Source organism: Phoca vitulina, unplaced genomic scaffold, assembly GCF_004348235.1.
Source record: "Phoca vitulina isolate PV1807 unplaced genomic scaffold, GSC_HSeal_1.0 scaffold28, whole genome shotgun sequence".
NCBI lineage: Eukaryota > Metazoa > Chordata > Mammalia > Carnivora > Phocidae > Phoca > Phoca vitulina.
Window position 1 is genome coordinate 26,660,007 of NW_022589731.1, and position 22,039 is coordinate 26,682,045.

The window sequence follows — 22,039 nt, forward strand, 5'->3', positions numbered from 1 at the left end:
TTGAACTAGGAATCATCTAGTCTTTATCAGAAAGGTTTGTACCTTGGGAATTGCTTGTTCTTTAAATGTTTGAAAGGATTCCGCATGCAAACTTTATTTAGAGGTGATTGTTAGATAACATTTTCCAAAAATCTTCTATAATTATTGATCAGCCCATGCAGTTTTTCTCATGCTTCTTTTAAAAAAATTTTTTAATTGAAATTCAATTAATTAACATATAGTATACTGTTTCAGAGGTAAAGTTCAATGATTCATCAGTTGCATATAATACCCAGTGCTCATTACATCACATGCCCTCCTTAATGCCCATCACCCAGCCACCCCATCCCCCCCACCCACTTCCTCTCCAGCAACCCTCAGTTTGTCTCCTAGAGTTAAGAGTCTCTTACAGTTTGCCTCCCTCTCTGATTTCATCTTATTTTATTTTTCCTCTCCCTTCCCCTATGTTCATCTGCTTTGTTTCTTAAATTCCACATATGAGATCATATGATAATTGTCTTTCTCTGATTGACTTATTTCACTTAGCATAATACCCTCTAATTCCATCCATGTCACTGCATATGGCAAGATTTCATTTTTTGATGGCTGCATAATAGTCCATTGTATATATATATATATATATATATACCACGTCTTCTTTATCCATTCATCTGTGGATTGACATCTCGGCTCTTTCCATAGTTTGGCTATTGTGGACATTGCTGCTATAAACACTGGGGTGCATGTGCCCCTTTGAATCACTATGATCATATCCTTTGGATAAATACCCAGTAGTACAATTGCTGGGTCGTAGGTTAGCTCTATTTTCAACTTTCTGAGGAACCTCCATACTGTTTTCCAGAGTGGCTGCACCAGCTTGCATTCCCACCAACAGTGTAGGAGGGTTCCCCTTTCTCCGCATCCTTGCTGACATCTGTCGTTTCCTGACTTGTTAATTTTAGTCATTCTGACTGGTGTGAGGTGGTATCTCATTGAGGTTTTGATTTGGATTTCCCTGATGCCGTGTGATGTTGAGCTCTTTTTCATGTGTCTGTTGGCCATTTCTATGTCGTCTTCTGCCCATTTCTTGACTGGATCTTTTGTCCTTTGGGTGTTGAGTTTGATGAGTTCTTTATAGATTTTGGATACTAGCCCTTTATCTGATATGTCATTTGCAAGTATCTTCTCCCATTCTGTCGGTTGTCTTTTGGTTTTGTTGACTGTTTCCTTTGCTTTGCAAAAGCTTTTTATCTTGATGAGGTCCCAATAGTTCATTTTTGCCCTTGCTTCCCTTGCCTTTGGCGATGTTTCTAGGAAGAAGTTGCTGCGGCTGAGGTCGAAGAGGTTGCTGCCTGTGTTCTCCTTTAGGATTTTGATGGACTCCTGATTCACATTTAGGTCTTTCAACCATTTGGAGTCTATTTTTGTGTGTGGTGTAAGGAAATGGTCCAGTTTCATTCTTCTCCATGTGGCTGTCCAGTTTTCCCAACACTGTTTACTGAAGAGACTTTATTTTCATTGGATATTCTTTCCTGCTTTGTCGAAGATGAGTTGACCATAGAGTTGAGGGTCCATTTCTGGGCTCTCTATTCTGTTCCATCGATCTATGTGTCTGTTTTTGTGCCGGTACCATACTGTCTTGATGATGACAGCTTTGTAATAGAGCTGGAAGTCCGGAATTGTGATGCCGCCAGATTTGCTTTTCTTTTTCAACATTCCTCTGGCTATTCGGGGTCTTTTCTGGTTCCACACAAATTTTAGGATTATATGTTTCATTTCTTTGAAAAAAGTGGATGGTATTTTGATGGGGATTGCATTGAATGTGTAGATTGCTCTAGGTAGCATTGACATCTTCACAATATTTGTTCTTCCAATCCATGAGCATGGAACGTTTTCCCATTTCTTTGTGTCTTCCTCAATTTATTCCACGAGTGTTCTATTTTCTCATGCTTCTTGAGGCCATTTTGTTAACTTATATTTTTTAAGTTATTTTTATTGGGATTTTCATATTTTAACTGCATGTCTTGTTGTTATATGATTTTGCTTATTTATATTTTTGTTCTGTTTCTGGATTCTATTTGCCACGGATCTCTTTCTTTGTTGCCGTTTATTTCCATGGACCAGGAGTTGGATATATTGATCAGTTTTGATTGTTTTTCTAATTTTTTAGTTTTTGCTTACAAGATACTCAATTCCTCCCCCCAGCTTGCTTTTTAACTAAGGTAGTTGAGAAATGCCCAGATCTTCATTCTTACTCCCAAGAACAGCATTGAAGAGCCTCGGTTTGCCTCTGGGAAGAGCTGTTGACACGTCCCAGAATTGTAACAGGTAGTATTTGCAATTCTGTGATGTCCCAAACACTCGGTGGGTGTGGCTCTGCTCTTTGGGGGATTTACTTTCATTCTAGTGGCCGGGAGTCTCTGTGCAAGCCAGGAGGGCTGGCCCAGCCCAGCATGAGGAGGGGCAGTCCCGTGTCCCACCAGTGAGCATCGCCGTCGGCCCTCGTTGGGGAAGTGAGGGGCTAGCACAGGTGCCCCGCACAGCCTGAGCTACGTAGGGTCCTTATTGTGCTTATCGTTCCTTTTCCAGTGTATTTCATCGAGGTTAAAAAGTGTGGTCTCTACAAAAACACTTTCTTGGAGTCGTGAGGTTTCATGAGGTCTGGCATATGAACAAATTTGAGGAAGATCTAACATACACTTGCCAACAAGTGCGTTCTTTACATGACACAGGGCATTTTGTAAAACAATTATTTCAGCCGTGCCCCTGAAGGTTTGAATTCCCTTCATGTGTCGTAAGCGGACAGAAGTACGTGATCGCCTGTCCGCACAGACACACTTCTGCAGACAGACGTCTCACTTCCCGTGTCCCCCGCCCGGCGCGCGCCCCCCGGTGCCGCCCCACTGCTCCTCCGGCTCGGACTCCTGGGCTACCTCGGTTTCCTTCCTACCCGAAGATTTGTTCTTCTTGATGTCATCCGAGGGGATGCCACTTCACTTCCCTTCTACGGGACTTGCTTACGGGCTCTGTGACATGTGCATCGTGTGTGTACATGTGTGTGGTTATGTGTGGTAGTGTGTGTGGTGTGTGTTGTATGTACACGGGGTGAGGTGGTATGTTGTGTGTACGTGTGTGTGTGGTTGTATGTGGTGTGTGTGTTGTGGTGTGTGTGCACGCAGGGTCCGTCCCGTGTCTGCCAATGGCAGGACTGGGGACTGGTTTTCCTCCTTCCCTGGGGGGTGCTGCATGGAGCCCCTGGGGTGCCCGTGTCTAGGGGTGCCTCTGTCCTCCAGTCACCTTTGTCCCAGGCCCTGTGTCCACGGCTCCCGCTCGCCTGGCCCTCTGGCCCCATGGGGAGCCCTCCAGGCAGGGTTCCATGCACCGAGGGGAGGTCTGCTGCCCTCCGACAGCCCGCCGGGATTCAGCAGAGTGGGGGCCTCGAGGGGCTATGGGAACCAGCACGGCTGCCTCAGAAAGTGGCCCCCACGGCCGAGAGGGCCACGCAGGTTTCCGGTGGGCACAGGCTGGGTTCCTGAGCAGGAGCTGAGGGGGCCGGCACGTGGCCAGCAGGGGGCAGGGGACGTCCGTCGGTGTCCGCCAGCCAGCAGAAATCCCTGCCCAGGTTCCCCAGATGGGGTGGGTTTCCGTGTTTCTGTCTCAGAGGAGTCTTAGTGGGAAGTTTAAGAAGAAGTCCGTGACAGGGGCCAGCAGCCAAATATTTTAAATGAAAACCTTCTTCTAAGTGATCCTGAAGTTAATGAAAAAACAGCATAATACTTCCATTCCAGAAAACGGCCTTTCATTTTTCCTTACTTCACTGAAGACGAACTTAGGAAGAAGAGGCAGAAGCAGCTGGGTATAATTACTGTCATTATCCATCTTTGGGAAGCAACGTCTTCCCTAAATAGAGCAGCGTCCTGACGCTCAAAGCAGAGAAAACAAACAGCCGCTGATCCGAAGGCTGTGAGTCCAAGGTGAACCCCAGCAAAGCCACTCTTCCGAATCCCCACATTCTGGGAAATAAATGGCAACGGACAGCCCACAGCTAGACGGCAACAGGACACTTGGTGCCTGGGAAGACCAAGCGGAAGTGATTGGGCACGAGCCGGCCCCCCAGGGCGTGGGAAGCCGGGCACCCTAGGCTGCCGCCCTTCCCTGCTGTCTGCATCTGTGTTTGCCAAGGTGAGGGCCAGCCCGAAGCCGTGGGACCTGCCAGGAAAGGGGGGGGCCAGGGCTCCTAAGACCTGCCCTTTCCGGCTGGGATCCTCAGCAAGTCCACGCACAGCCCCCAGCTCCACGTACCCCTCAGTTCGGTCTCCCCGATTCTACGGGGGACCCCCAGTGCACAGGGATCCCTGCCCACCACAGAGACCGGGGTCCTACAGAGCCACGCCCTCGCCTCCTTCCTCTCCCTCAGCTGGGGGCACAGCTCGTGCTCGGTGGGAAGGGGCCGGGCAGCCCAGTGGGGACATCTGTCAGGGTGCTTCCACGAGACCAGAAGGTGCTGCAGACAGCGTGCTTCCAAGTAAAGCTCCCACATACTCATGTGCGCACACGTTTGTGTACATGTGAACACATGTGCCACGCACAGCGCATAGCATGTACGCAAGCACACGCGTACACGCGCACACGTGGGCCGCACTCACACGCACAGCAGCACATGAGCACGCGCGTGTGTTCACATGTAGGCGTGCACTTGCATGCACACCATAACAGCACACACACGTGCATACATGTACACACGTGGGCGTGCACTCACGCACACACCGTAACACGTGAGCATGCTCACATGCATGTACGCAGCTCTCCTGCTGATCCCACGGCCCTCCCCACATCCTGCAGACACTTCTTGAAGGAGTGGACAGGATCGGGGCCTCAGCCCTGCCAGGCGGGGCAGTGCGTGGAGCTGGGCTGCGGATTCGCCACGCCCCCTGCACTCGGCCTGGCTGACCTGCTCCAGAAACTTCTAGTAACAAACGGCCCGGCCGGCCACCCTGATGAACCTGGCTGCTGGGGGCAGCGCCAGCCTGGGACACACTGGGGGGTGCCTTCAGGTGCTCAGTGCCAGGGTGAGACCCCCAGAGCTGGGGGCCAGGGCCACATTGTGGGGGTCAGGGGAAGGGGGCCGTGGTCCCAGGGCGCTTAGGGACACCTGGGGGGGGGGACCCAGGCCCAGCCCCTTGGGCCTCACGGCTCTCCAGGAGGTGAAGGTCAGCCACATTCTTTGCCAACACTGGAATTCTGACATCAGATTTTCCATGCTCGGCTTGGGGGGAGGAGCCGGCAGGCGGAGGGCCTGAGGCTCCCAGGAGGCCAGAGGGGGAGGGCTCCTCTGCCTGCCTGGCCTGCTTCTGGGCCCCCGCTGCCCACGCCCACCTGGCTGCCTGGAGCACCCTGGCCGTGGGCCACCCCGCGACTTTCTCATCCCGGCTTGAGGTCTTGCTGAGTCACATGGGGGCTGGGTTAGGGGCTCTAAAAATAGCTGGCCGCTGGGGCCAGGCTGGGAGTTATTATTAGGTTGGGACAGAGCCCCTCCTGGGGGGGGCTCCCCTCTCAGAGCCCCTGGAAAAGCAAAGGACATGGCCGGGGCGGTAGGGCTGCCTGGTCCCCCAACCCTGGACGCTGAAGCCCTCCCTGGGCCAGGGGTTGGAGTCCCCTCCTGCCTTATTCCCACCCAGACACCCCTCTCCTGGGCACCCCACTGAGGCCCCCACAGCAGCTCCTGGCCCTTCACAAAGGCCAGAGTGCTTCCTGAAGAAACTGTGGATGTGGGGGTCAAATGCAAACGTGCCCCTGGTTGGAAAATGATTCAGAATTTCAGGATAAGTAGGGGGCCCTTGAAGCCCAGCGTCCTGTGGGACTGTCCAGCCCACACCCTGGGAAGCTGGCCCTGCACCTGTCCCCAGAGGTCGTTTTGGTTTCCCAAGGAGAGAAGTCACAGCCTCAGAGCCTGTGGGAGCTTGAGCCACCTCGTGCCGGGGTCCCCCAGATACCCTGGTCTGTGGTCTGTTTCCACGGGAAAAGCAGCCATCAGGCCCGCACCTCTCCGGTTACCTTGAGCCGTTCACATAACGTCATGGCCCTCGGGATGGTCATTCTGCTGGTGAAGAAGCAGGTGGCCCCTGGATGCTGCTCTGTGGGAGCCAGACCCCAGCAAAGAGCCCCTCCCTCGGAAACCCTCCAGTTAACCCCCTGCCCCCACACAGGGGACTGACCCAAGGGCATGCATGCAGGTTCCTCCACCCACTCCAAGCCCCTGCCCCCACGCTGACCCAGGACTTCAGACTCAGCCAGCACTGTCTCCAGCCACGGCCTCAGACCCCAGCGACCTCCAATGCCAGAGACCACTTGGAGGACAGCCTGCCCCAAGGGCTGGACGCCAGCCTCATCGCAGAGCTGCTGGTGCCCTTCCCACCTCTGTGGGGTCCCTTCTGGTGTCAGAGCTGCACCCACACAGCAGTGGGGCGAGAAAGCACCGGCGAACCAGAAGTAACTCACTGCACTCAGAGAACGTGAGCCGGACATCCTGGGGCACAGCCGCCCGCTCCCTTTCTGGACAGAAACAGAGTGAGATCCAAGAGGCGGGGGGCCCAGCCCAAGCTCCTCAGGAAGCCCCTAGGGAAACAGGAACTTCCCCAGAGCACTCAGTGCAGGAATGTCCCTGGGCTGGGGGAGGGGGGGCCTGCTGTGACCTACCAAACACTAACGAGGATGGAGCCCAAGTCGGGGAGCCAAAATGGCACTTAGGCCATGGATGTTCCGTGATACCCAGAGAGGCACAGCTTCTGGGAGCACAGACCGTGTTGTGTTGGCGCCCATGGGGCTCAGCCCAAAGCACAGACGCCCCCCCCCCCCCGAGGACTGCGATCACCCGATAACTGCACAGCTGAGGCTGGGACCTGAGGGGTTTCCAGAGGCGAGAGCGAGGCCAGCCAGGCCTGGGAGGTTCACGTGCTCACCCCTGACCCCACAATGGGGCCTCTCCAGATGCCCCTCCCTCCCGGGCCAGAAGAAACCCATTTCCATGCTTTTCTCCTAGACCTCATGGCAAAGATGAGACTTTTCCTCCTGAAAGGCCACAAGCCAGGCCCAACCTGTCTGCCTCAGGGAACGCAGAGCCCTCGTGAGGTCTCCGTGGCCGCGATCCTGAGCGCCCACTTCCCGGGGCTGGGTGCCTGGGGAAGAATGTGGAGCCATGTGGTCAAGCGGCGAACGCCACCTAGGGGGCCCCTCAGCACGCAGGGGACGGTTCTGCAGGGAGAAGGGTGCTGACGAGCCCAGGACCCGAGAGGCTGGGGCTGTAAGGCCGGGCTCGCACAGGTGCCGTGCTGCAGACCTGAGCCGCCAGGACACCGGCCCGTCACGGGTGACCGCAAGTCCGCTTACAGCTGCCCACACACAGGGCTGCTCGTGCAGCCCCGTGCGAGTGTCTCCTCCACCTGCCCTCGAAGTATGTCACTAACAGGGCTGGGTTCTCCCTTCCCACAGGGGTCCCCTGACTCCAGCCCCGGGCTGACCCTGTCTTGGGCCCGACTGTTGGCTTTTTGAGTCTTGTGGGGAGCAGGCTTTCTGCCCAAGCAACCCTCTGTCCCACCCCGACCCAGAGTGCCCACAGGGGCCTGGACATTGTCTGCTCCCAGGACCTGGGCCCTTTCCTGGGGAGACACACACAGCACTCTCTGGTTGGTGGGCGGCTGGTCCATCTCCTGCAGAATCCCAGCACCTACCCCCATCGAGGGGGCTGGTCCCCTCCAGCGAGAGGAGGGAAGCGATGTTCCCAGGCTTGGGAAGGGGGAGGGAAGGAGGGAGGAGGGGAGAAGAAGGAGGAGGAAGGAAAGGGATGAAGGAGCAGGGGGAGGGAGGGCCAGGAGCACAGGCTCTGATCCAAAAGTGGGATTTCTAGAAATGAACCAAGCACTGGGAGGAAGAAGCTCAGTCCGCGACCCCCCAGCGAATGGCCTTAACTTGTCTGTGTCCTTCCTGCTCCCCAGGCCGCTGCGCAGAGCCCCTCCCCCCACAATTCTAGGGGAGCCCAGCCACCCACTCGCCCTCACCCCTGGAGGCCCCGGCGCCCGTGCCAGCTCCACGCAGGCCTGGCCAGCAGGGCAGGGCCGGCCCGCACCTCCCCCCAGCACAGGGCAGGGGGTGGCCAGCGAGTGGCCACTGCTGCTGACCGTGCCGTGGTGCGGAGGGCGCGTGGAGGACGCCCCCTGGCCGGCAGCCCCACGTCTTCTCTCCGCTGCCACCACCTGCCCGGGTCGTGAGTGTGTGGAGGCCAGGCCTGGGCCGCAGAAATGCCTCTTTTGTCTCTCATCCCCCAAATCAAATGTTGGATTTTTATTTTCTCATTAGGGCAGTGTGGGCAAGGAGGCCTGACCTCCCCTCCCGTTTACCGGCCCAGCCCTCCTCACTCCTGACTCCCACTACACGCCCTCTGGGCAGGCGATCCCCCTGTGCCGAAGCAGGTGCTCAGCCAGCTCACCTGGGCACATCCGTGTCCCCTGCAAGTGGGCCCAGGCGGCAACGGTCCCGACCTGGGCTCCAGCGTGAAGAGGCCGTCAATCAGCCTGGAATGCTGGCTTCACTGGGTCCGGATGCCGGGCAGCCCACGTGGGGTGGCGTCTCTTTCAGGGTCACCTTCCCTGTGAGCCGAGTCCGCGGGCCCCAGTGAAGGGGCCGTGCCCATTCCCCCTGCCTCAGCTGCAGGCCAGGCTCCAGCCAGGGCGGCGAGTCCGAGGGGCCCAGGACTCGGGATGTGGAGCAGGACACCTGGGAGGGTGGTGCAGAATTCCTGCCTTTCCCTTGGCTTCTTGGGAAACCCAGCCCTGTTAGTGACATACTTCGAGGGCAGGTGGAGGAGACACTCGCACGGGGCTGCACGAGCAGCCCTGTGTGTGGGCAGCTGTAAGCGGACTTGCGGTCACCCGTGACGGGCCGGTGTCCTGGCGGCTCAGGTCTGCAGCACGGCACCTGTGCGAGCCCGGCCTTACAGCCCCAGCCTCTCGGGTCCTGGGCTCGTCAGCACCCTTCTCCCTGCAGAACCGTCCCCTGCGTGCTGAGGGGCCCCCTAGATAGCGTTCGCCGCTTGACCACATGGTCCCCAGAAGCAGGGGACCAGTAGGGAAAGAGGCCTTCAAGGACCCCAAGCTGCCCCCTTGGGTGGGATCCCACCTGTTAGGCATCCCTTTGTGAGCACCACTAGGTGCAAGAGCCCTTCAGACCCCAGAGACAGGACCCTCAGCACTGGCCCACATCTGGACACTCCTGCTGGGGGGCCTACCCTGAGCCCTGTGGTCTGTGAGCGGGTGTGCAGCCCGTCGACACCGGACATGGCCAGGCCCGCCAGTGGACCCTGCAGATTGGGGTGAGGGGCACACAGAGGGAGAGGGAAACTGAGGATGCAGACCAGGAGGTGAGGGCCACTTCCATGACCACTCTGCTGGGCCTCCCTGGCCTCGGACTGAGGGGACGGGGTGGGCCCAGTCCAGAGGTAACAGCAGGCCCCAAGGCAGGTGGGCACATTGGTGTAGGACCCCTTGGTCCTGCAGACCCCCACTGGCAGCCTGGACATGTGGGCGATCCCCCTTCCGGGGGCCTAGACGCGCTTTGTGCGGGTGCCTGGGATAGGGCAGCTGGTGGGCACTCCAGAGGGTCCCCTGCTCCTCGTCACTGGAACTGAAAGAAACCTCCGTCTGTATTGTGGCCCGGTTGTCAGGGGTGGTATTTTGGGAGTCCCAGCTCAGTCTTCAGGCGGAGCCCCCAGCCCAGGGCTGCTTGTTGGCTCGGCCTTTTGGGCAGGGGCTGTTGAGAGCTGGGGTGCGTTCAGCCCCGAGGGGACGCGGTTTCCCATCTGCTCCGGAATCTGGGGCCTCCGGGCAGGCGCCTTGGGCAACAGAGGAATGCCAGGAGGGTCCCCCGGGACCGAGGAGGACTCTGGCCTGGGCCCTAGAGGCCGTTGTGGGGGAAGCTGGAGGCCCACGGCAGGGCTGGCTGTGGGAGGGTCAGGGCGGGGCGTCCTCTGCTCTAAGCTGCGTCCCCGCAGCCACGCCCACCTCGGCCTTTGCCCAGCACCCCCGCCCCAGTGAATCACCGAAACTCGGCACTTACAGGGCCCCGCCAGACCGCCAGACCGGGCCGCCTGCCCAAGGCCAGGACGCGCCATACGCAGAGCCAGGGTCTGGCTGGCGGAGGCCTGGACGCGTCACCTCTGCCAGTGGAGGATCGTGCTGCCCGGGCCTGGGCTCTCCGTTCCATCACTCCAGGAAATGGAAATGTTCCTAAAACTTTTCACTTTACAGCTGCTTTTACTTTTTAAGTCTGTGCTTAAAATAGCCTGGAGCGGGGCCTCTCTGGTTTGCCTTTCCTGAGGCTAGAGACGGTTGGCTCTGCGCAGGCAGGCGTGTGGGGGGCGGTCAGGAGGACGCTCAGCCAGAAAGCGCTTCTCCTCTTTATGTAACTTTGAGTTGCAAAGCTCATGTTTTGAAAGTCAGGTGACTAGCAGGCTGGTTCCACGAAATCGCTTTCCTGTGCATGCTCTGGAGGGCTGTGTGGGAGCCAGGCCGGTTCCCCTCACGACCCCACACAGCTGTAAACCCAGACTGGGGGCTGAACCCACAGACCCTGGTGCCCTGGATCCAGGTCCTGGCTGTGGTCCTTCTCTGCTTGCTGTTGTCCTCACTCAGCCCTGGGGGCCGACCCTACTGCTGTGCATCCCTCCACCGATGGGGAGACCGAGGCTGGGAAGTACGGTGGTTTGCCCGAGGTCACGACAGAGCTGAGGGAGATGCCTGGAGCCCTGTGCTCCCCCCCATCAGGCCCGGACCGCTGCCCCTGTGAGCAGCCTCTCCGAGGGGCTGCCACACCTCCAAGACACGCCCGAAAGGGGAGAGCCAGGCTGCCCCCGGAGTCTTCCATGTCCCCGCCACCACCAGTGCTCACTTTCCTGAGGGTGGTGTCCCGGGCCAGCGCGGTCTTCCTGTCTACTGGAAAGTGGACAAGACTGCATCTGGGCTTCAGGGTGGAGCCCGGCAGAGTTCCCTGGTGCCCCTCAGGCTGCCCCAAATCTGGCCAGTATGGGAAGGTGCGGGCAAGAGGTGAGCTGCTTCCCCGGGGCCATGGTGAGCACGAGCCCCTGACCATGCTGGTCACCGTAGCGCCCAGACGGCACCAAGGAGACTCCCCGGGCTGCCTGGAAGCAGTGACACCCAAAGCTAGTTTAGAGCAGGTGGACTCAGTCTGAGCGCACTCTGTCCGGCTAAGGGCATGGGGGTGGGGGCACCCACAAGGCCCTGTGCACACCTGACCAGATGCCGTCATGCCTCAACCGCACGGGGCTGAGAGTCTCCCCGGGGGGCCAGGTGTCTGCAGGCTGGTGGCTCACGAGGCCCTGGGGTCCTGGGCCTGGCCTCCCTCCCTCCTTGTCCTCCTCCTGCCCTGGGGCCCACACCCCCGAGGATGACGTCTGGAGGCAAGAGGCCATGGTCTGTGCCAGAACACTCCTCAGCCCCTCCCCCAGTCCACTTCCTCTTCCTCCCCTCCCCACTCTGCGGCTCTGGGGCTGACCGCAGCCCCGTCCTTCCAGGTCATCTGCTGAGCCTGGTCTCTCTGAGCCCCACGGCACGGCCAGTGGCCAATCCTGAGAGCCCGTCCTCCGCTCTCTGCCTGCTCTGTCCCAGGGGCCGTACTCCCTGGCTCTTGAGAACACAGCTGGCTGCAGGACCCTGAGGCCCCAGGACCGCCGCTGCTGGGCTGAGCCTGGGCCTGCCCGGAAGGAGAGAAAGACCATACTGACCAGGAGCTCTGGAAGGTCCCTCCTGTGACTCTGAAGCACATGTTGACGGGGCTTGGGGCTGCCAAGAGGGACTCCAAGAACCAGGACGTCAGAGCATCACTGGGTAGCCCCGTGGAGAGGGCAGTGCCATGCAAACCTGGGTCACAGTAGGAGGGGGTGGCCCCACTGGCCAGGAGAAGCAGGATCCCAGCAGAAAGAGCCTGGCCTGGGAGCCAGTTTCCGCCAGGAGAGCAGGAAAGTTGAGGGAAGTTTCCATGCTCCTGCCTGAGCCGGAGCAGGGTTAGGGGCTGGTGGGGCTACCAGGAGCCGAGTCCTAGGGACAGGCCATCCCAGAGCCCATGTCCTGGGCACGCTCCTAGGCCAATTCTAGGGCAATGTCCCGACTCTATTTGGTCTGCAGGGGATGAGTATACTGAAATTGTTCTTAGAGTAAATTCGTCATTGTTTCTTGTGGGCTGAGAGAAGAAGCTCCTCCACCGATTCTGCAAGAAAAGCCACCACCTAGGGGCTGCTAATGCCGGTGACCCCTTGGGGGGAAGGGAGGGGCCTCCCCAGCAAGGGTGCGGCCTGGCCACCTGCCCACCCCCTGCAGAGCCTGATGACCCTGGGGTCCACCTCGTCCTGTGAGGTGTGGCGTGAGCCTGGGGAAGGTGGGCATCCCCTCCCTGCTCAATCTTAGGAAAACAACAAGGATCTTGGGGGTGGGAATGATGCTCACTGTTCATCTATCCCAGCCCTGTCCACCCTTTCCCCTCTGCTCTGGCCCAGAGGCTGAGCTCAGGCTTGCGTGCGGACGTCTATTTGCTAGGGACAGCTGGGTCATGTCTTCCCACCCCTCCTGCCCTGGGCTGTGTGACCATGGCCTGCACAGGCCGTCCCCAGGCTCTGGCCAGGCTGTCCCCTCCCCTCGCCCTGCAGGACTGGTCATGCTCCCGGCCCTGCTGCCTGCCCACAGCCGGGGGACCCCTCGCAGGGCCTGAACTGACATTCCCAGCAGTGATGGTCCAGGTGTGGCTCGCCCACGAAGCAGGTCCCCTCCCTCGGCTCAAATTCGATTCTTGTGAAGGTTTTGTTTCCGGTCTTGTGAGGACTTCAGGACGTCCTTTACCTCTGGCCCAAGACTTGCTTGGCATCTCCTCCGGCGGCCACTGCCCCCGGCCCCCTTCCAGCCTGATGTCGTTCACCACGAGGAACCCCGGAGTCGTACGGTCAGTTGTCCCCGTGCTCCCGGCTGGCACAAGGAGCCCCACGGTCTGAGGGTCTGGGCTGCGTCGTCCGAGGCGGGACTGGACAGCACATCGCAGCCCGCTGCTGGCTTGCGCCGTTGGCAGGGTGCGGCAGGCCCCGAGTGAGGCCAGCTCTGGAACTCCGGGGCCAGGGGGCCCCAGGCAGGGCTCAGATGCCGTCAGGGCCCCTGGGCCTCAGTCTCCCTCTTTTTCTGCCTCCAGCGTTCTCAGGCTCTGTTGGTCTGTCTCTGTCTGTCTGTCCCTTCAGCTCCTGCTTTGCTGTCTTTGCAGATGGCCTGGTCTCGTCAGGGCTCCCTCTGCACGTGGGGAAGCTGGTGGAAGTGGCTCCCTCTCGCCCCACCCCCAGGCCTGCGCAGCAAAGCCCCTCGGACCCTGCACAGCCCTGTCAAACAATGAGCTCAGTGCCCGTGGGAGTAGCAGATGAGGGGAGAGGGGTCTCCAGGAAAGGGGAGTCTGGCTGGCCCGGAGGGGAAGTGTGTAGTGAGCATGCCTGCCTGCCACAGACAGGGAATGGGCCCTCACCTCCAGGACGCTGTTCAGGAAACCCTCAAGGAAAGGAGGTGGGTGTCCCGGAGTTGGCCGGGCGTCCATGCTGCATCCCCCAGAGGAGCCCAGTGGACTCTGAAGGAGGGAGCACTCGGGCAAGAGCCCAGGTCCATGTCCCTCTGTCCTGGGTGGGCAGGAGAGTAGAGCCCTGTGTGTGTCTGTGGCCCCACTATGCCCCCTTCCCCGGAGGACAGCGGCTCGGACGTGCCCTGAGAAAGGAGGGAGCTGGCATGGAACGGCTGTCTGCGCTCGGCAGCTTTGATGAGGAGACCGGGGAAGAAAGTCTTGCCGAAGAAACAGTGACCTGGACCGGGACCACGCGCTGTCTCTGAACTGTGTGTGTGTTAGGAGTGTTCCTGCAGGTCCTATCTCTGCACTCTGGGGAGACCCCACTACCCCAATCCAGCCCCAGGCTGCATCCGTGTCATCTGCCTTCCGGTGTGGCCCCCTCTCCCGTGTCCCTGCCAAGGCACTGGTGGCCGCCGTGTCCAGGTGGAGGCAGGGGGGGACAGGGAACCCAGGTGGGGAGCAGGGGAAGTGTGCCTTCTCCGGGGTCGGTCCAGCAGTGCAGCCCTGAGAGGGACCGCAGAGGGAAGCCGGTCCATGCCGGGGCTGGGGGCATTGGTTCTTACTTCCTGAAATTCCAGGGACTCCTGTCTGATGTTTCCTGGGCTTTGGCTAGAAGACAGCAGGCTTTGAGGCAACTGCCACATTAACTGATCCAGAGTCGGTTTAAGGTCGAAGGCTGAGGTGCCGGCTGCTGAGTGGGCAGGGAACCACCTGCCATTCTGCAGCTGATTTCGGGCCAACGACTCCTGTCAGCCTCCGCGAGCACTGGCAGGAGGGATCTGCGACCGGAGAAAAGCAAAAGTGAAAGACACCCGTGCCGCGGGGCACTGGCTTCACGGGCAGAGCCTCTGTCCGCGGGGCCTGGCGCGGCCTGCCAGGTGGCCCTTCCTGTCACGGATGCTTGAAATGGTTTACCCTGCAAGGTACTTCATTTATGGGGCGCCTGGGTGGCTCAGTGGGGCGCCTGGGTGGCTCAGTCTGTTAAGTGTCTGCCTTTGGCTCAGGTCACGATCCCAGGGTCCTGGGATCGAGTCCCGCATCGGGATCCCTGCCCGGCGGGAAACCTGCTTCTCCCTCTGCCTCTGCCCCTCCCCCACTTGTGCGCACACGCTCTCTCTCTTTCTCTCTCTCTCAAATAAATAAATAAAATCTTTAAAAAAAGGTACCGCATTTAAAAAATTATGATAGGACATGTCATAAAGTAAATATTTTACTTGACTCACATTTCAAAAACCAAACAGTTTAATTCAATCTATTTGTGGTTTGAAAAAAAAAATCTGTCCTATGTTTTTCATTTCCGGGTGCATCTAAACTTAGCTTTGAATAGAATGAAAACTTTAATATCAAGCCTGTTAATGTGATTGGCTGCCTGAAAAATCGAGAGAATGTCTAGGAATTTATTATAGAGAGAAAACCAGAAGTGATAGTTTTTAAATGTCAAATGCACATTTAGATTAAGTTGCACGTCTATGTACAAACTATGGCAGTTTGAAACGTGTGGAAGAAGCCAGTCGTGGTCCTGACGACAGGACAAAAGACTGAAATACCCAGAAATACACTTGAGAAGTATGTATGACATTTTTTGAAAAAAAGTAAATTGCACTGAAGGACATATAAGAATCTTTACATTAGTAGAAAGGCCTGTTTTGAGACTAATGTATTTTAATTTTATAATTGAAAGGGTAATAAATAATTCCTACCAGACAAAAGAATGTATCATATAATATCAGAATTCTCTTAATATTACTAATGATATATTTCTGTTTAATTGAGGAGGCAAAAAAACCATAAATAAATATAATTGGAAAATGAAATACTTGGTTTTTCCTAATTTTTCTCATTAGACTCGAATTATCCTTGGTTACACACAAATGGTGAATTAAAGCAGCTCACGTAAACAAGTGAGGAGGTATTTCTAGCTGCGTTAATTGTAATTATACCGAAGTCAATACTCTTTTCATGAGCAAACCTGTTTCATAAGGTATTACTGGCTAGAAATAAATAAATATTGTAAATAGAAAGAGATTTGGAAATACAGTGTGTGTGTAATAAGGGTGAGGTCTGGCGTCCCGCATTACCCTGGAGGATGACCCATACCAGGATGAGGCCAGGATAGCATTCAGCCACGAGCAGATGGGGCCCGAGTAGCGAATTGATGATTGTCCTCCAACGTATGAAAAACGATTCCAGAGGGTGTAGCGATCAGCTCTTTGTTTTCCTTTTCCCTTTTTTAAACTCAGAAAAACTAGCTCAAAAATACAGTCAGAGGGACTTGAGCCTGAACACGGGACACCTCCCTTGTTAAACACGATGAGAAGCCGGGCGGAGAGGCGCTCCCTTCACAGACGGACTGTTCCAAGCGCCAACAGCACTTCCCTCTTTGATTTGATGTTCCGGGGGCTCTGCCTGGACGTTGCCAGGAGCGGGCTGCTGGTGTGAGGGCACGTCTGCTCCCCAAGTCTGCGCAGGACTCTGCCTCCCATCACGGATGGACCCTGCCGCTGCGCCGCTCCAAGGGTCCGGCGGCCTCCACGCGGCCCTGAACCCCTCCCAGCTCCGATTTCCCACTCTGCAGGGAGGGAGGCCCACCAAGCGTCCCGCTACCCCTGCCTCCCCACGCCTCCCTGGCTAGCTGGGCCTTGCCTCTCCCCGCCCCCCTCCGCAGCGGCCTCCCACCACCCTCAGCCCTGGAGTCCAGGTCCGCAAGGGACCGGTCCCAGGGAGGCGTCCTAGCCTTGGGGCCTGCTTCCCGTTCACCCCAAGCTGTTGTGGGAACTGCTCTCACCACGAAGAGAACCCACATCAGAGCTGGTGCCCGACGCTCAGTCCTGCGCTGTAGGACTGTGTACAGCACCTGGAGCACTCGGCCGTCGTAGGCCACGGACCACAGCACTCTGGGGCTTCTGCCACTTTCCTTTAAGACGGAGGCACAATACTGCTGACAGGACGTTGTCGATGAGGATCCACCAAAGCAAACATGTGGTTGTCAGCAAACACAAAGCACTGGGAAATCAGTTTTACCAGAAATATGCTATGTGTGTGTCAGGAGCGAGGCTTGATTTCGAACAGGCCACTGCTCACAATGACATAAACATTACTTCAACTTAGTGAAATCATTTATTCCTGTGTTGCTCGCCTCTCTGTCCGTCCACTCCCGGCTGCTCGGGTTCCCGCGGGCCAGTGAGCCTCACGTTCTGGGTGCGCCAACGCATCGAGCGGCAGGACCTGCTCTACGTGGAGCTCAGAGGAAAGGGGAAAGAGACCTGCACTCACAAAATGCCGTTGACTGAGGCCTTAGATACTCACGTGGGGTGGGGGCGGTTCTTTAAAATACTGTCGGGACACGTTTGGTCTCCGGAAGATTCGAAAAATGGACGATAGTCATGAATCTTTACAAAGCTGATTTCATAAATACAAAATTACAAAGCAGAAGTTACAGCTGAGTTGAGGACCCGGAGACGTGGAGACTGGACGGCCAAGATCGCGATGCTGGTTCTCGGAGCAAGAGTTGGTGTTCCTCCAAACGTGCATCCGCAGAAGGTCCTGGCCCTCTGGCTTTATGCTCAGAATGAACTGACACCACGTCAGAAGCCTCGACTGCTTTAAAAGACTTTAACTCAGAGACAGACTCTGCTTGTATAATTTTCCTGACTTTGCTTTAGTTCTTATTGGGGACTCTTGGTGATTCTGGAAACTATTTGTCCTTGTGGCACAAAGGGCTGGCCCCAAGGTCATCTGGTGGGCACTTGCTTGCCCAAATCCCAGGACGTGGCAACATTTTCTGCCTGCGTAATTTTATGTGGAGAACTTGGCCATGTCAATGCCCTGTTTCTGCCAAAGGAGAGGAGCTAACTGCCCTCCCAGAAAAGCCGGCCTTGCAGGCTCACACATGCATCTCACCTATAGCAGCAATGGGGACTGTGCCCAGGGAGACCGACAACCACTCTTCAATCTCCTCCAAAGTCCAGTGGAGTGAAAACAGCCGTGAGAAGCTCACTCCCTGGTAGGGCCACAGGGAAGTGTGGGGATTGGCCAGCGCTCGTGTGGCGTCCAGATTGCAAGGCCCAGGCTGGATAGCTCAACCCTGCTGGGAAAAATGATGGGTGCCATTCATCTTATGGAGCTGATTAAGAACAAATCCAACAGGAGAAATTGAAGGTCTATGGAGCAGAATGCGAAGTCCTGCACACTGGGTCCCACCTGTGGATTCGGGCTTTCTCTCCAAGAGCTAGGCATCCTCTTGGTCAAGGATGGTGGCAGGTACAGTGATAATATGCCCAATCCTCCTGATCAGGGACTCACTTCCATGGAGGATTATGTTTCATTGGGTGGAGCAGGGGGGACGAGACCTAAGCCACAAGCTGCCACCACCCCACTCTGTCTGGGAGAGGGTGTTTGTTGCTCTTTGGAGCAGGGGTCCTGTTTCCCGGGGCCCAGACCTCTTCCCAGCAGGTGCCCCCCGTGTCCCTCCCTGGCTCCCTCCCTGGGTGGGTTAGGATGGAGAGCCTGTGGCAGGCCACTCACGGCCCCAGGACCAGGGGCAGACAGCTCTGCAGGTTCTGAGCAAGAGGAAGCGTGTCACGCAGCCTCTTGCTATTAGGTTTGAGATATGTGATGCTCACGGTGCCTTTTCTAAGGAATTAAACATGCAGATCTGAACGTGGTCTGTTTTCCCATGTATTGTTCCAATTAAAGCTCCGCAATCTCTTACCTGAAACCCCTGGGACCAGACAGAATTCAGAATTCAGAATTTTCCCCCTAGACTTTTAGGAAGACGATAGGCTGCATCTTCTGCGTAAGATGGGTCACAGACGGCAGGTCCTGGGAAAGAATCCTGTATCCACATGTTTCGATGTTTCAGAAACAACACACAAGGATTTTCATAATAAGTCAGCACACAAGGACCCTAATTTGTCTTACTTTAGTTCAGGTTATGCCCACAAACGAGTTTAAAACCAACTTTCTGATTTTAGAGGATTTGGGTTTTATGTGGGTTTAGAGGATTTGGGGTTTATGTCGTCACGCGTGAGAAATAGATGTCCATAAACATTACCATTCATTCACTTCCTTTCCAGGCTCGGAAGGTCAGCCTCAAGGTGCCACTTTTGTCCAATGAAATCCATTTGTGTTGAACGGGCCATTCCATGAGTTTTGACAAATGTATGCACCACGTAACTCCTCCGCAATCAAGAGGGGAGTATTTCCCGCCAAATCGCACCCACCCTCCGGCTCCCTTGCACTCGGTCCTCCCCTGCCCGTGGGGGGCGGCCGCCAGCCTGCTCCTGTCACTGTGCGGCACAACGTCGAATGCGTGCAACTGGGGGGCACACGCTCTGTGTCTGGCTTTTGCTCACCGTGGAGTTTCTGAGACTGAGCCACGCTGTTTCTATTGCCGCATGGTATCCTCATATGCTCTCCACCCTCGGGAGGGACTTTGGAGGCAAAAAAACGTGGCTTTTAAATTTTGATGAAGTGCAACTTACCCCCTTTTTTTTGTCATTTGTGGGTAGTGCTTTTGGTGTCCTCCTCTCTGAGAAACCTGTGCCTGCTCCAATACTCTCTGGAAGTATCATCGCTTTAGCTTTTGCGTGCGGGTCTGTGATCCGTCTTTTGTTAATTTTGGTGTTGTGTGTGTGTGTAAGGGTCAGTCAGGGTTTGCTTTGTTCCAGTTGATCCCAGCACTGTTCGTTGACAAGACAGTTCTGTCCCATCGAATCGGCATCTTTGTCTAAACCATTGGACCACATGAACGTGGGTCTGCTTTTGGGTTCTCTGTTCTGTTCCTCTGATCCTCAGGCCCATCCTTATACCAATAAAACACTGCCTCGATTACGATAGCTTTATAAGTCTTGAGATCAGGCAGGGTGAGGACCCCAACTTTGTTCTTCTTTTTCAAAACTCTTTTGGCTGTTCAGGTACTTTGCATTTCCATATATATTTTAGAATGAACCTATCAATTTCTAAAACAAAAAACCGAAGTCAGCTGAAAAGAGTGGGATTGCGTTAAATCTAAATCTCAATTGAAGAGAACTGACATCGTAACATCACTGAATCTTTCAACCCACGAACACAGCACGTCTCCCCATTTCCACGATCTCCTCTAGCTTCAATCCTCCATGTTCTGCGGTTTTCATCATAGAGGTCTTCGCATCCTTTGTTACAGTTATTCATAAACATTTTAATTTTGGGGCTCTTGTAAATGGAAATGATCTAAAGTTTTGTTTTCTAATGCTCATTTCTAATATCCAGCAATATAATTGATTTCTGAATATTGACTTGCATTCCATGACCTTGGTAAATTCATTTATTTGGTAGTATTTTTTATAGATTCCTTAGGATTTTCTATGTCAATGATCATGTTGCCTGAAGCCAAAGGGAGTTTTCCCTCTTCCTTTCCAATCTGTATGCATTTTCTTTCTTTTTCTTACTTTGCTGCACAGACAGATCTTCAGTTCAGTGTTGGATAGGAGTGAGAGTGGATTCCCTTGCCTTGTCCTGAAACTCAGGCAACAGGCGGGGTCTGTCAGCGCTACGGTGTTTGTACACATTTTTCACAGATGCACTTACGAGATTTAGGAAGTCCCCTTTATTTTTAGTTTGCCAAGAGTTTTTAATCACAAAAAGTTGCTAGATTTTGTCGAATGCCTTTTCTGAACGCACTGGATTGATGCGCAGAAATGGAAACAACCTGACCTCGCGACACAATGTGTCTGTCAGGCGTCTGCGACTCAGGCATTAAAAGCCTCCAGGGAGAGTTTTCAGTCGTGTCAGAAAGCACTTACGTTAGAGTGCTGGGTTTTAAACAGAGGAGCCAGGACCATGTGTATGGCCTGATCAGCTGGGTGAGGAGCAAAGTGTAAACGGTACTTAACAGAGGTCCCATCAAAGGAGCCACAGTGCGTGGTTTGTTTGCCGTGAAACCATGAGCCGTTGTGGCTCCTAACCACACTCGGTGCAAGTCTACAGACTTCAGATATTCTACGATGAGCGTGAGGCTTTCATAAGGAGGCTTTCGGTAAGCGGGCACGGTGCCACCTCATTACAGTGGCCCCGCGTGCATTTCCGGCCGGTTCTCCCGCTGTGATCTCAGCTTCCTGGGCACGGTTAACACCTCTTCCCTGGCGTCTGGGGTGGTGCACAGCACAGGGAGGGCGCCCAGTAAAGACTCACCGAATGGATAAGTGATGATAAAGGAACGAGCGCATGGACGGAGGGTAAGGCCGCACGTGCTGTTGAGGATCGCGGCGGCTTGGCGTCCTGGCTCTGCCCGGGCTGGCTGTGTGGAGCTGGCCAGCTTTTTACTCCCGAAGCTCGGTTTTCTTATCTATAAAACAGATACAAACCTCATATGACTGCTCATGCGGACTAGAAATAACAATTGTGAAGCACCTCACACACAATGGGTGCCTGCAAAGTGATCGCTGTTACCAAAGAGAGCTGACTAATGAAGAAAGAATCCAAATAATTCAGGACAGAAACCTCCCTTTCCCAGATGAGTGTGAAGTAACAAGCTGCCGTTGACTTACTAACGGCAAATATGCCTCTGGCTAAAGCAACTGAGTCCGGCCCCTCAGCAAGAGGACAGAGCCCTGGATTCCTTCACTGTGGGTCCGGCCGGGCTCTATGCAGAGTCAGCCTGAGTGAGACCTTGGACCCAGTGTGCTGTATACAACTGACTAAGGGTGACCCCTCCCCCCACCCCGGGCAGGAGTGTTGAAAGTGGATGACCACATGATTGAAACACACTCTGCAACCACAGAGTGCCGTGCATCTATCCATCTAGCGGCCGAAGGAGGACTTCTAAGCATGCTTGTGGATAAGGAATCCCAGCTGCGAACCTCTCAACCATCAGATGATACGAATCCATAAATAAATCGGTTCCTGTCTTAAACGAAGTCATGATACGGTCTCAGTAGCTAACGTGCTGTTCTTTTAAAAACAGCAGCTGACAGCATATTGTTGTTTAACAAAAGACTTGGCCAAACTCTGTCTGGGAGCCCTGAGAACATCTGGCCAAGCAGGCTGGGTCGGAGCCCGCCGGTTTCTACGGAAGAATCAGTGTCATGCCTCAGGCGGCCTCCACCTCCCCTCCCCTGCCCTGCTCACTGCAGGGGCACATGCAGACCCAGATGCCAGGGGGCCAGGCCTCTCCTGAAGCTGGGTAAGTGGGCTTTGCAAAACTTATAATAAGTCACAAAACTTAAAAAACGGTATTACTCTTTTGGCAAAGGAAACATCCAGACATGGGACAATGTTCCAAAGGCAAAAAAGGACATGTGAGGAACAGTAAGCCCCCTTTTTACCCGTGATTTTATGAATGTGGCTTTTAACTTAGGGGAGGTGTAGGGTTCAGAATCTCTTTGAAAGTCGGGTAGTCCTGGATCCAGGCACGGCGGTGGCTCTGACG